General features: G+C 43.6%; 1 protein-coding gene across 3 annotated transcripts in view; it reads left to right on the top strand.

The window, feature by feature from the left end:
- pacrg (PARK2 co-regulated) overlaps positions 1 to 14,593 on the top strand; it is a 482,128-nt gene that overhangs the window by 348,429 nt on the left and 119,106 nt on the right. The gene's annotated exons all lie outside the window — the stretch shown is intronic.

Here is a 14,593-nt window from a genome sequence, read left to right as displayed (position 1 = left end):
GCTGAGACTGGTATCGAACATAATGTTCAATACTCAATACCGCCAGGAGCTCAATACTCTACCAATAGTTCTCCTAGGATACTTACTTACTTACTGCCCATTATGGCATTTAGGGCAGCAATGAAGGTCCTCCATCTCTTGTGATGTTCAGGGCTTCCTTCATCATGTCAGTAGCTCTCTTTCAGTTTTCATTACTGTCAGCCATGCAAGTCCTGGGTGGAGACTCAGGAATGCCATCACACTCAGATGTAGAAGGATTCTTCGTTGCTGTTTCCGCAACAATGTTGTTTGGCCAGTCAGGGTTGTTAGCCCTGAGCTGAACCTCCAAACCTGGAGGTCCATTGGACCACTCTTAGTCTGGCCTCTACCCTTTGACCTGTTTGGCATGGGTGACCCTACCAACCCTGACTCCAGGCAACATAGCTCTCCGGGTCATTGAGGCATTTTGTGGCATCCGTTAGTCTTGTGAGACCATGGATCTGCACCTGGAAAGTCTTCACTCTCCAGGGCGCAGGCCTGGGCAAGGTTGTATGGAAGACCAGCAGTTGCCCATGCTGCAAGTCTCCCCTCTCCACGACACCGATGTTGTCCAAGGGAGGGGCATTAGGACCCATACAGCTTGGCACCAGTGTCATCGCAGAGCAATGTGTGATTAAATGCCTTGCTCAAGGACATGACACATGTTGCCTCGGCTGGGGCTCGAATTCACAACCTTCAGGTCACTAATCCAATGCCTTATCACTTGGCCACATGCCCACCATTGAGGCATACAAGCTTCCAAACCCTATGGCAAGGTTATTGTCCTCTTGGAGGTCCCACCATGATAATAGTCTATTTCAATCAGGTCATGATGTTTTCATTGCTTTCTGAGTGACGTGGTCTTGGAGGTCAATGGATAGGAGGGCAACCTGAAATGCAATCTTTTTGCATTCTTCACCTGCTACCCTCATCAATTCCCATTAATTTCCTGACCAATCTGCATTGACTTATTAACCTTTGACACATTCTGGTGAGATACAGTATGCTGCTTCAACTGAACAGCAACCCCCGCCCCCCACTGAGTTCCTTCCTCTTCCTCTCAGAGTTCTGCTTTCTTGAGGTCATAACTTAAGCCATTTTTAATAAAAACAGAAGCTTTCATCTGGTTGTGATGTCACGGCAACTCCCAAGCTGATTCTGGATAGAAATTTTTGAACTGAAGACTAGTCCCAGAAATACTTGCAAAGTTCGAGTCCACTGCAAATGGGACACACTTCCCATGAAGCATGTCAGTTTTCTTTCTCTTTAAGTACTTGGAGATAAGAAATTTGAATAATTATAACATTAATTGTTCAGGAACAAAGAAGCAACTTTTTTAAATGAGAAAGTTAATCTATTCATCACTAAAACAATAAATGGAGAGGGCTGAGATCCATTCTGGAAGAGAAAATTACTAGAACTGCACAGACACAAGGCACTCATAAAATTCAGGTCTACACATTGTGAAGGATTAGATTGATTTTAGAGTGGGTTAAAAGGTCAGCACACGGTTATGGGCCAAAGGGCCTCCTACTGTGCTGTAATGATCTCCATTCTGACTTACTCACTGCCCATTACGCCATTGGCATTTAGGCCAGCAATGAAGGTGTTCAAGGATTCAGAGTAGCTCTCTCTCGGGTTTTCACTACTGTCAGCCATGCAAGTCCCAGGTGGAGACTCAGGAATACCATCACACTCAGATGTAGAAGGATTCTTCATTGCTGTTTCCAAAACAGTTTTGTTTTACCAGTCAAGGTTGTTAGCCCTGAGCTGAACTCCCGAACCCAGAGGACTGGTGGACCACTGTTAGGCTGGCCTCTACCCTTTGACCTATGGGTCATCATCATCATCAGGTGCCGTGCCCAGTTTGAGCTTTGACTGCCATGGCCCACACACTCCTGTTTTGGGTCAAGTGGATCAATTCATTGGTATTCATTTCCAGTTCTCTGGCTGCTGTCTCCATCATCATTTGTCTTTGCCTTCCTCTTGCTTTCTTCCCTTCAATCTTTCCCATAATTACCATGCATTCTAATTCCTCTTTCCTAATCACATGTCCAATGAAGTTACGTTGCCTTTTCATGATCTCATACATTATTTCTCTTTTTATGTTTGCTCTGTTCATGACATCCTCGTTAGATATTTGTTTCGTCCATGATATTCTTTGCATCCTCCTCAAAAACCACATCTCTGTTGCTAAAATTTGTTTCCTCATGTTACTAGATATTGTCCAACATTCCGAGCCATATAACATAACTGGATAAAAGTAACATTTCAGTACTCTGAGGTGGGTTGTCATGCCTAGTTTAGTATCGTTCAGTATACTCTTCATTCTCCTGAAGGTGTCTTTTGCCATCCTTATTCTTCTTTTGATGTCCATGTCGCACCTGCCGTCTGATGTCACCCAGCTTTCTAAGTAGCAAAAGTTCCGTACTTGTTTTATGTCTTCCCCATTTATTCTCGGCCTGCAGATAAGATTCTCCTTCTTTTTGGATATCACCATACATTCTGTCTTTTTGCAATTGATAGATAGACCCATTTTTGCACTTCCTTCAACAATTACATCAATTAAGTTTTATAGTTCTTCCTCCGTACTTGCAATTAACACAGTGTCATCTGCATATCTGAAATTATTCATGTTTTCACCGCCAACTTTGATTCCCAAGATGTCTCTTATTTTTTGTAATATTATTTCATTGTACACATTAAATAAATCAGGGGAGAAAACAAACCCTTGTCTAACACCTCTCTTGAGTTTTGTAAACTGACTCACTTCTCCATATATTCTTAAAGCAGCAGTTTGTTCCCAGTACAGATTTCTAACTAGACAGATGTCTTTCGAATCTAGATCTAGAGTTTTCTGTAATATTTCAAATAACTTACTATGCTTCACTTTATCAAATGCTTTTGTGTAGTTGATAAAGCAAATAAACAAATCTTTTTGCACTTGAATAGCTTGTTCTGATAGGATCCTTAACATCAATATTGCATTTCTTGTACCTTTGTCTTTCACAAAACCACATTGTCCTTTGCCTATTTCAGCTTGTATCTTACTTTTAGCTCTTGTCATCAAAATCCTTAGAAGTATCTTGGTGATATGACTCATTAATCTTGTGGTCCTATGTAATTCATGTACTATTGCTCCAGGTTTCTTAGGAAGAGTGATAAATACTGATCTTTTTCATCTCTTCTCGTATTATTCCAGTCTCATAAATGTCATTGATTAAATCAGTAAGTTTTTCAATTCCATAATCTTCAAGGGTGATAATTTGTTCTATTACTAATTCATCAGGACCTGCTGCCTTTCCTTTCTTCATCTTATTTATTACATTACGAACTTCGGATTTTAAAATACTTGGACCTTCAATGTTTTTCTTAATTTCTGGTTTTACGCCTCGATCTTCTTCAAACAATTCCTGAATATACTCAGTCCATCTGTTCATAATCTCATCTTTTTCCTTGATAATGATACAGTCCTTTGCTTTCAAACATCCACCTGAAGAACAGAGGAGCTTTTTACCAGTGATATTCTTGATTTGTTGATGTAACCTTTTTGGATCAGCTATAGGGATTCTTTCTATTTGCTCACATTCCTGGTTTAACCATTCTTCTTTGGCTTTTTGACATAAGCTTTTAACTCCTATATCTAAGGACTTATATTCTATAGGATTTTCTTTCTTCCATTAGATTTTTGATTTCATCTGTCATCTTTTGTGCTTTTTTCTTTTTTAGGAATCACTGACTTTGCTGATTCTACCAAGGCATCCTTTAGAGAGTTAAATTTCATTTCTACATGATTGCTATCATCTTCAACAGATTCTATTTCTAGACTTTGAAATCTATTCCTTACTTCAATTGTAAATTTTTGTCTTAAGTTTTCTTCTTTAATTAATTGCAAGGAGTCAAGGGATTGTTCAGATTTTTGCTTCTTTAGTTTTTTAAGTTTTACTTTTACGCGACATACTACTGGGTTATGGTCACTATTACAGTCTGCACCTGGATATGTTTTGCATTGAGTCACTGAGTTTCTAAATCTTTGGTTTATTGTAATAAAGTCAATTTGATTTCTAAGTTTTATCACCTGGATTTTTCCAGGTCCACAAGCATCTTGAATGGTTTTTAAAGTAGGTATTCATAATGACCTGATTATTCATCTTACCCATTTCTCACCTCTTTCACTTCTTTACCCTAGTCCAAATTTTCCTATGATATTTCCATCAGCACCTTGTCCTACTTTAGCATTTAGATCTCCCATGACAATAACAATACCTTGAGATTTGCATTCATTCTTTGATCGTTCAAGCTCTTCATAGAATTTATCTATATCTTCATTTGTTCCATCTGTTGTTGGTGCATATACCTGTATAATTGCTAAATCAAATGGTTGTCCTCTGAATCTAACAAGGAGCATTCTTTCTGATATTGCCCGATGTCCTAAAAGTGCTTTTTGCCATGTTTTCATCCATAAGAATTCCTACTCCATTAGTATGGGATGTTCCACAAGAATAAACTAGTGTTTTATTTCTAATCTGACATGTTCCAGCACCTATCCAACGAACTTCGCTAATTCCCATGATGTTAATCTTTAGTCTTTCCATTTCATTTATCACATTGTCCAATTTTCCTGCCTGATACATGCTTACATTCTTACATTCCAAGTGGCAATAATTTTCTTTTGTGTTACTTGAATTTTATGAGCAGTAGCTTGATGACGGTTGGGGATTCCCTGCTGACCAGAATCAAACCTACCGAGCGAAGCACCTTCAGAGTTGTCTTGAAGATCCTCTTGATGCTCTTGTTGTGTGATACATTTTGTGAGTTGGACCATGGTTTTCTTAGCAAATAGCAATGGTGGTTTGCTATTACCTACCACTGGGCGAACTAAAGAAATGGCCATTTCTCTTCCCAAATTTTCATCTGCCTATACTATAGCCATTGACATTTGAGGTCCTAGCTCATCTGCCTTCTTCGTCATAAGTTCAGTTACTGAACCTGCTGGATCTGCCATTGGCCTTTGCTCGTATCCTGAGCAGGAACCCTTGCAGGTGCTACCGTTCCGGGTCAGAGCGGCCCTGGGAGAAATGAATGACTAAGGGGTAGCTCCACTTTCCCCAAACCTCTGAAAGTCCCCAATCAGAGCCTCATCACCGGTCGCAGTTTAGAGTCATACCCAGGACTAAACCTATGGGTAACCCTACCAAAAACCAAAGCATTAAACTCTGGTTCATTGAAGCACGCAAGCCTCCAAACCATGATAAGGTTGTGGTTCCCTTGGAGAGATCACACACAAAATGCTGGAGGACCTCTGCAGATCAGGCAGTATCTACAGAGAGGAATAAACATCCAAAGTTTTGGGCCAAGAACCTTCATCTGGACTGGAATGGGACGGGGCAGAAGCCAGAATAAGAAGTTAAGGATGGTGATGCAAAGAGTACAAGATGGCAGGTGGTAGGTGAGACCAGGTGAGGGGTAAGGTATGTGGGTTGGGGAGGGAAGGATGAATTCAGAAGCTGGGTGGTGATAGGTGGAGAAGGTAAAAGGCTGAAGAAGAAGGAATCTGATGGGAGAGGAGAGTGTACTATGGGAGGAAGGGAAGGAGGAGGGGCACCAGAGGTGATGGGCAAGTGAAGAGAAGAGAAGGGTAAGAGTCTGTAAAGTCAAGTCAAGTCAAGTTTATTGTCATTTAACTACATACATGTATCCCGTCAAATGGGACGTGTCTGGACCAGGGTGCAAAGCATAGTAGTACACATAACACACAAATAACACCCAATAACTTAGGAAAGTAAGTATTAAATTTACAGATGAATTAAGCATAGATAAACAAATTAAAGTCCGTAAATTAAATATTGTAGGGTTCAGTACAAATTATCCGATGACATTTCGAATGCGACGCAGCAGGGAGCTCAGAAGCTTATTGGCCTGAGGGAAGCAGTTGTTTCCATCCTGACCATTCTTGTCTTTATGCATTGGAGTCTCCTGCCTGATGGTAGAAAGTCAGTGAGGATGCTGGATGGATGGGTGGTTCCTTGCTATTTACTAAGGGCCCTGTGTACAGATAAGTGTCCCTAATAGATGGTGGAGAGACCCCTATGATCCTCTCGGCTGTTCTCACGGTCCTTCATAGGGGCTTCCAGTCCGATGTTCTGCTGCTCCCGTACCAGATGAGAGGCAGCTTGTCAGGGTGCTCTCAATGGAGCTGCTGTAAAATTCAGGTAAGATTGGTGGGGCGTGGGGGGAGACTCATTTGCCTCAATCACCTCAGGAAGTGGAGACACTGCCGTGCCTTCTTATTCAGGGAGCGGATATTCAAACAAGTTGAGGTCACCTGTGATGTTAACTCGCAGGAACTTGGTGCACAGAGCCCTCTCTATGGATAGGCCATATGTTCACAGAAATTCACAGAATCATTTCCTTGGTCTCCTCCAAGTTCAGACTTTGGCTACGTCCACACTAGACCGGATAAATCGGTAACCGAAGCATTTTCTCTTCGTTTTGACCCTTCGTCCACACTGAAACGGTGTTTTCCTCCCGCGAAAACGGAGCTTTTCTAGAACGCTGTCCAGAGTGTTTAAATCTGAAAACGCTGGTTGGGCGTTGTAGTATGTATGGCGTAACTAGAGGTTTTAAAAAACCTGTCGTCCCTTTCATCGGTGAAGAGACTACGGCTGTAGGAAATGTTTCCAGGGTGACCCCTCTGTGGGAGTGAGGAAGATGTTGGTGGGGCCACCCGGGGGGTGTCTGTGTGTTCGTATGTGTAGCTATTGTAGGGGCTGTGAGGCTGGTATTGTGTCAGTTTTTCAATGTTCGTCGTCAACCAGGTCATACTCTCCGTGAACCCGCTGTCGGTTGCCTCCATACGCTTCAGTATTTGTTTTCTCAGTTTTAAGTCCTCCTGCGCAAGAGCCAACAACTGTCCGTCGTTTGGCCATTTCCTTTTAAGTTTTTCTCGTCTGTAACTGGACAAACGCGCACCAAGTCTACCGTTTCCTCTTCGCTTGTTTTCTGTAGATGTGTCCTGCACATGCCCAGTAGGAGGCGATTCGCCCAAATACCCGTTTTAATGTAGACAGAGGTATTTTCAAAACCGCCTGGTGTGGACACCAATCGTTTTTACGCGAAACCGGCGTTTTCAAAATTATCCAGTCTAGTATGGACGTAGCCTTAGTTTGTTGTTCTCACGTCAGTTCTACTTCCTCTCTGTACACTGACTCATTATCGTTGTTGATCAGGCCAGCCATTGCTGTGTCATCCGCAAACCTGATGACACAGTTTGAGCTGGATCCTGCAACACAGTCATGCGTCAGCAGTGTGAACAGCCGCGGGCTGAGCACGCAGCCCTGGGGAGCACCAGTTCTCAGCATAATGGAATTAGCATCATTGCTGCCCACATACACCGACTGTGGCCTTTCTGTTAAGAAAAGGTGAGACAGAAATGGAAAAAGAGAGAAGGGGAGGAATTAAAATTCATTTTTTGTCCTTTTTATACAGGCCTATTTGCATAAATTAATGTAATTTGTTATTTAAAATCCAAGTTGCAAAAAGTAATAGCACAGAAGTTCATCCCCCAGTGATTTGCACTAGGTGTTATGTATACATTAAAAGCATCGACATGTTGTATGTCGCTTCTGAAATTTGGTTCCATTGGCTCTAAAGTCATCAAAGGGCTGCCTTAGACAGTTGCCCAGCCGTGACCCACACTGAATATTCAATTCTTTACCAAGACTTCTACTTACAGCTCTGGTTTACGTTTGCCTCTGCTTCTGAACCTTGGTCACCTGCTGTTAACATCCTCATAGAGTCATAGAAAAGTACAGTGCAGAAACAGGCCCTTCGGCCCATCTAGTCTGTGCTCTCACTTCACAAAGTTCACCACCCTACGTTATCTTCTGGACTGGTATGCTGGTCTGCGGATCCAACCTTGCCCACCCCAAACCTCCTAATCCACCCTATTCCTCTAATTCTGTTGTGTGGTTACTTAAGTCGAGTATGATGTTCTCCTAGGGGACCATTCCCTTAATGCAGGACACCTGTGCGTGACTCTGTTTAACGTGGAGAAGCTGATGCACAGGTAGTCTCCACACGGTCCTTGACAAATCGGGGTCAGGGTCCAGTGGCGTGGAATGCAAGATGACTGGGGACCCTTCCCTGCTTCAGCCTTCCTCCGCCTTCACTGCTGTTGTGATGTGTTGTCATCTTCCACCGTCGAGTTCGCGTTTCATCTGTAAACTCCCCTTGACCTACCCAACATGGAGTCCTTACCTGGAGCTAATCCCCAGAGAGCATCACTCTCGGGATCGCAGGAACTCACAAGCCTCTCCACCAGGACGAGGCGACAGTCCTCAGAGAAGAATCCTCCTGTCCTATGATACTCTACAATCATCCATCTCCAATCCTAGTCTTTTGTGTTTTCCTTGCTTCAGTTGGCTGCCTCTGATATTAGCATTAGTATTGGCACAGGTAACAACGAAAAGCTTCTGTTCTGCTTGCCATCCACACTGATCATGCCTTAGACTGCTGTGACATGAATAAAGTCAGCAGGAAGACACTGAAGCTAGTGGATATAGAAGTGTTTTATTCAACAAAAACGATCAGCAGCAATCATATTGAGATCTTCTTGGAGGATGAGTCCTCCTGACCTCCAATACCTCGAAACCTCATCCTTAATAATAGTCTCCAACACTTTCTCAACCACTGAGGTTAGGCTAAATGGCCTATACTTTCCTTTCTTTTGCCTTCCTCCCTTCCTTCCTTCTTGGAGTGACATTTGCAATCATCCAGTCCTCCAGGACCATGCCAGAATAAAATGATTCTTGAAAGATCATGACCAATGCATCCATTATCTTTTCAGCAACCTCTCTCAGGACTCTGGGATGTAGTCCATCTGGTCCAGGTGACTTATCCACCTTAAGACCTTTGAGTTTGCCTCGCACTTTTTTCTTTGTAGTAGCAAAGGCTGCTAGTGATAAAATAAGTCAAAGTCAGCATGGTTTCTGTAAAGGAAAATCTTGCCTGACAAATCTTCTAGAGCTCTTCGAGGAAATCAAGAGCAGGGTGGACAATGGACAGACAGTGGATGTCATGTACTTGGATTTTCAGAAGGCATCTGATAAGGTGCCTCGCATGAGGCTGCTTCACAAGATAACATCCTATGGCGTTACAGGAGAGATAAGATACTGGCATGGATAGAGGAATGGCTGACAGGCAACAGGCAACGAGTGGGAATAAAAGGGACCTTTTCTGGTTGGCTGCCAGTGACTAGTGATGTTCCTCAGGGGTCAATATTGGGACTGCAAATTTCACATTGTTTGTCACTGATTTAGATAATAGAATTGATGGCTTTGTGGCAAAGTTTGTGGATAATACGAAGGTAGGTAGTGCTGAGGAAGCAATGTGATTGCAGCAGGACTTAGACCAATTGGAATGTTTTTTGGAAGAATGGGCAAAAAAGTGGCAGATGGAATACAGTGTTGGGAAATGCATGGTAATGCACTTTGCTAAAAGGACAATAGTGTAGACTATTATCTAAATGGGGAGAAGATTCAAACATCAGAGGTGCAGAGCGATTGCAAGACTCCCAGAAGGTTAATTTACAGGTTGAGTCTGTGGTAAAGAAGTCAAATGCAATGTTAACATTTATTTCAAGGGGAATAGAATATAAAAGCAAGGAGATAATGCAGAGCCTTTATAAGACACTAGTCAGGATGTACTTGGAGTATTGTCAAGAGTTTTGGGCCCCATATCTCAGAAAGTATGTGTTGTCATTGGAGAGAGTCCAGAGGAGGTTCATGAGGATGATTCCAGGAATGAAGGGGTTAACATATAAGGAGCGTTTGGCAGCTTTGGGCCTGTACTCACTGGAGTTTAGAAGAATGTGTGGGGATCTCATTGAAACCTACTGAACGTTGAAAGGACTAGGCTGGATGGATGTGGAGAGGGTGTTTCCTATGGTGGGAATATCCAGAACTAGAGGGCACAGCCTCAGAATCGAGGGGTGACCTTTTAGAACAGAGGTAAGGCAGAATATTTTTAGCCAGAGAGTAGTGAATCTGGGGAATGCTCTGCCAAAGACTGCGGTGGAGGCCAGGTCCGCGGGTATACTTAAGGAGGAAGTTGATAGCTTCCTAATCGGTCAGGGCAGCAAAGGATATAGCGAGAAGGCAGGTGTATGGGGTTGAGTGGGATCCGGGATCAGCCATGTTGGAATGGCAGAGCAGACTCGATGGGCTGAATGGCCTAATTCTGCTCCCATGTCTTATGGTCTTATGGTCTACATGGATCGAAGGGAAATGGACAGCTATGGACCCGGTGCAGGTAGATTGGAATAGCCCATTTAAATGGTCTCAGCATGGACTAAAAGGGCTGAAGGGCTTGTTTCTGCACTGTATTTCTCTGTGACTGAATAGGGGGAGAAAGAAGTGGACTCTGTTTGCTCACCTTTGAATGGTTTCAGGCAGAATATTGCCAGACAGCAGGGGACTGACCACCTTGGAAAGTTCAAAGCAAATCAATTCATCAAATGCCTTCAGTCTATAACACCATAAATAACATGCTCTCAGTCCAGTTCATGAGGAGTGTCAAATGGTTTAAACACACAGCCGAGTGCATCAGTGGGATTATCAGGTTGCACCAGATTTTCCATTTTATCCTGAACCACAATTCAGCTCTCATAGCAAAATAGGCATTTAATAAAGTCTGCAGAAGGAAATGGATTGGGCTGTATACTATTGACATTTGGTTTGTCAACTGAAACACTCAACAAACTTCTACCAATGTACCGTGGAGAGCATTCTGACTCGCTGCACCACCGTCTGGTATGGGGGAGGGGAGGGGCTATTGCACAAGATCAAAATAATTTGTCGAAACTTGTAAACTCAATCAGCTCTATCATGGGTACCAGCCTCCACAGTATCCGAGACATCTTCAATGTGCGGTGCCGTAGGAAGGCGGTGTCCATCACTAAGGACCCACGCTGCGCAGGAAAGCCCTCTTCGCACTGTTACCATCGGGAAGGAGGTACAGGAGCCTGAAGGCACATGCTCAGCGATTCAGGAACAGCTTCTTCCCCCTGTGCCATCCGATTTCTGAATGGACGTTGAACCCATGAATGCTGCCTCACTATTTTTTTATTTCTGTTTTTTTTGCACTACTTCTTTTAATTTAACTATTTAATAGATATATATATATACTTAATATAACTCAGTTTTCTCTCTATATATATTTCATTGTACTGCTGCCATAAAGTTAACAAATTTCACGGCACATGCCAGTGATGTTAAATCTGATTCTGATGTGAAAAACTGAAGACAGATCTCTCTGCCAAATACCGACAATGTTGTTATGCGCAGTGGCTGAGGAGGGACCGCCGCAGGGGCGATGGAATTTGCTCCTCTGACTCTGGCTGTTTTCGGTAGCAGAGGCTCTGATTTAGTACTGGTGCCGTGACCTGTCACCTGATGTCACACAGGAAAACACCACGCTCGGCTCCATCAGTCGATCCGCCCGGAATGCAAGTGGCTAATAAATGCAGATGAGGCCCAGAGGGGGAAGGTGACAAACAAAGACAAAAGTGTTAAAAATAGCAAATGGGTCACTCATGACATCTCTGTCTGAATGATCTTCTGTCAAATTGTACAAAGAGGGGGAAATGGCAGAGAAATGTAAAGTAAGAAATATATATCATGAAACTGTGAGGCATAGACCATAAAACATAGGAGCACAGTTTGCCGATTTATCTTCCCTCTCAACCCCATTCTTCTGCCTTCTCCCCGTAAACTTCAGCACCCTGACTAATCAAGAACCAATCAACTTCTGCTTTAAATATACTGAACAGAGACCAGTGACAATGAATTCCACAAATTCCCGTTGTAGAAATGTCAACATGCGAAAAAGGATCTAGTGCTTTCCCAGCGCATGTGACGAATAAACTGTTCTTGGGCTACCAGCTGCGTACAGGTATCAATTTTAACCGATGTTTCAATGACAAATACTGCCATCTTCATCAGGGATGATGCCTGGGCATGTCTAGTCTGGTGGTATATATACCCCTGTTGTCTGTCCCTCCTGATTGGTTCATCCTCAGCCAAGCTGGTTTCTGCTCTCCCACCTTCTTTACAATCAAATTCCAGTTCTTACTTAGAGCAAGACCGTCATCTTTGTTAAGGTTCTCTTCTGCTAGTTTTATTTCAATAGCTTACTTCACCAAGTGGTACCAAAAGACGTTGGCGCGGCACGGTGATTTTGTGCTGTCAAAGTCTACGGCCATTGCGTACGTAATGTTCTGCTACCGCCGGTTTCTCCAGGTAATCCAAACAGATACACCTCCCGTGCTCCTTGATGCGGGTTTCCAATCTGCACCCTGCCTAGTCGATATACACTGTCCCACGTCCACAGGGAATCCAGGAAATCTAACAATGAGGAGGAACCTGTTGTTACCACCTGCCTTCCCTATATTTTTTAGATTAGATTAGATTATGAGGACACGCAGTCCTCGTTTATTGTCATTTAGTAATGCATGCATTAAGAAATGATACAATGTTCCTCCAGTATGATATCGCAGAAACACAAGACAGACCAAGACTAAAATTGACAAAAATCACATAATTATAACATATAGATAAAACAGTGCAAAGCAATACCGTAATTTGATAAAGAGCATGGTAAAATGGGCACGGTAAAAAAAAGTCTCAAAATCCCGATAGCCCCATCCTCTCATGCAGACGGTAGAAGGAAGAAAAACTCTCCCTGCCATGAGCTTCCAGTGCTGCAAACTTGCCGATGCAGCACCCTGGATGCACCGACCACAGCCGACTCTGAGTCCGTCCGAAAACTTCGAGCCTCCGACCAGCCCTCCGGCACCGAGCACCATCTCTGCCGAGCGCTTCGACCCCGGCCCCGGCTGCCGAGCAACAGGCAAAGCCAAGGATTTAGGGCCTTCCCCTCCGGAGATTCTGGATCACACAGTAGCCGCGGCAGCAGTGAAGCGGGCATTTCAGAAGTTTCACCAGATGTTCCTCCGTACCCTCACGTCCGTCTCCATCAAATCAGGATTGTGCACGGCACCCTACGTCACAAATAACAGATATTCATTCTGGAGTGGCCACTGCGAGCTGCGTCGCACTGCCATCTTCTCTTCTCTATTCCCAGGGTTTCTGGATAGATCACTAGGGTCATGAAGAAATACAGGATTAACAATATCCACAAACCCATAAGGAAGCTCAAATCCCAGTTTATGTGAGTCAAAGATGACCTAGGACTCAGGGCAGCTGGCGTTTACAGGATTCTCTGTGAATGCAGAGCAGTGTGGAGCCAGACAGGACACACGGTGGAAACCTGCATCGAGGAGCATAGGAGCTGTATCCATTTGGGTTACCCAGAGAAATTGATGATAACAAAGCATTGCATTCGTAATGGCCGTAGGATTGACTTTGAAGGCACAAAACTACTGTGCTCTTACTATCTCTTCTTTCAGTTAGTTCTGACGAAGGGTCTTGGCCCGAAACGTCGACTGTACCTCTTCCAAGAGATGCTGTCTGGCCTGCTGCGTTCACCATCAACTTTTAAGTGTGTCACATCAATGGTCTTTGAAACTGCCTGGTGAAGGAAGCCATTGAAATAAAACTTGAGGAAAAGAACTTGAACAGAAATGAAGGTCTCACTCTAAGTAAGGACCGGAATTCGATTGTAAGCATGGTGGGACAGCAGAAACAAGAGAAAGTCTGCAGACGCTGGAAATCCGAGTGACACACACAAGGTGCAGGAGGAACTCAGCAGGCCAGGCAATATGTATGGAAAAAAATACAGTAAACTTTTCAGGTTGAATCGTCGACTGTACTTTTCTCCACAGATGCTGCCTGGCCTGCTGAGTTCCTTTCAGCATTTTGTGTGTGTTGGTGGGACAGCGAGACCTGATTGGATGAGGACTAACCAATCAGGAGGGATGGATAACAGGGGTATATATACCACCAGACCAAACGTGCCTAGGCATCATCCCTGATGAAGATGCCACAGCTTGTCATTGAAACATCAGTTAAAATTGATACCTGTACCCAGCTGGGAGCCCAAGAAGAGTCTATGTCAGCATGCTTTTAAGGGATGAACGGGAAAGCTTAAAGAAGATGTACGGAGTAAGTACTTTTACACAGTGAGAGGAATGAAATCAGCTGCCAGGAGTGGAGGTGGAGCAGATACGATACTGGCATTTGAGAGGCTTTTAGATAGGCACATGAATGAATATGCGTTACGAGGAAGCAGGTTCGCGGGTTTGGTGAGTGGGACAGAAGACACTGATTACAAACAAGCACATTAACCATTTACGACCATAAGAGATAGGAGTGGAATTAGGCCAATCGGCCCATCAAGTTTGCTCCTCAATTTTATCATGGCTGATTCACTTCCCTCTCAGCCCCAATCTCCTACCTTCTCCCTGTATCCCTTTATGCCAATCAAGAATCGATCAACCTCACCTTAAATATATTCAATGTCTTGGCCTTAGCAGCTGCCTGTGGCAATGAATTCCACAGATTCAGCATTCTCTGGCTAAAGAAATTCTCCCTCACCTCTGTATATAAGGCATCCG

Source organism: Mobula birostris, chromosome 29, assembly GCF_030028105.1.
Source record: "Mobula birostris isolate sMobBir1 chromosome 29, sMobBir1.hap1, whole genome shotgun sequence".
NCBI lineage: Eukaryota > Metazoa > Chordata > Chondrichthyes > Myliobatiformes > Myliobatidae > Mobula > Mobula birostris.
Note: the sequence above shows the minus strand (reverse complement) of the source record. Positions and strands in the feature narration are given on the sequence as shown.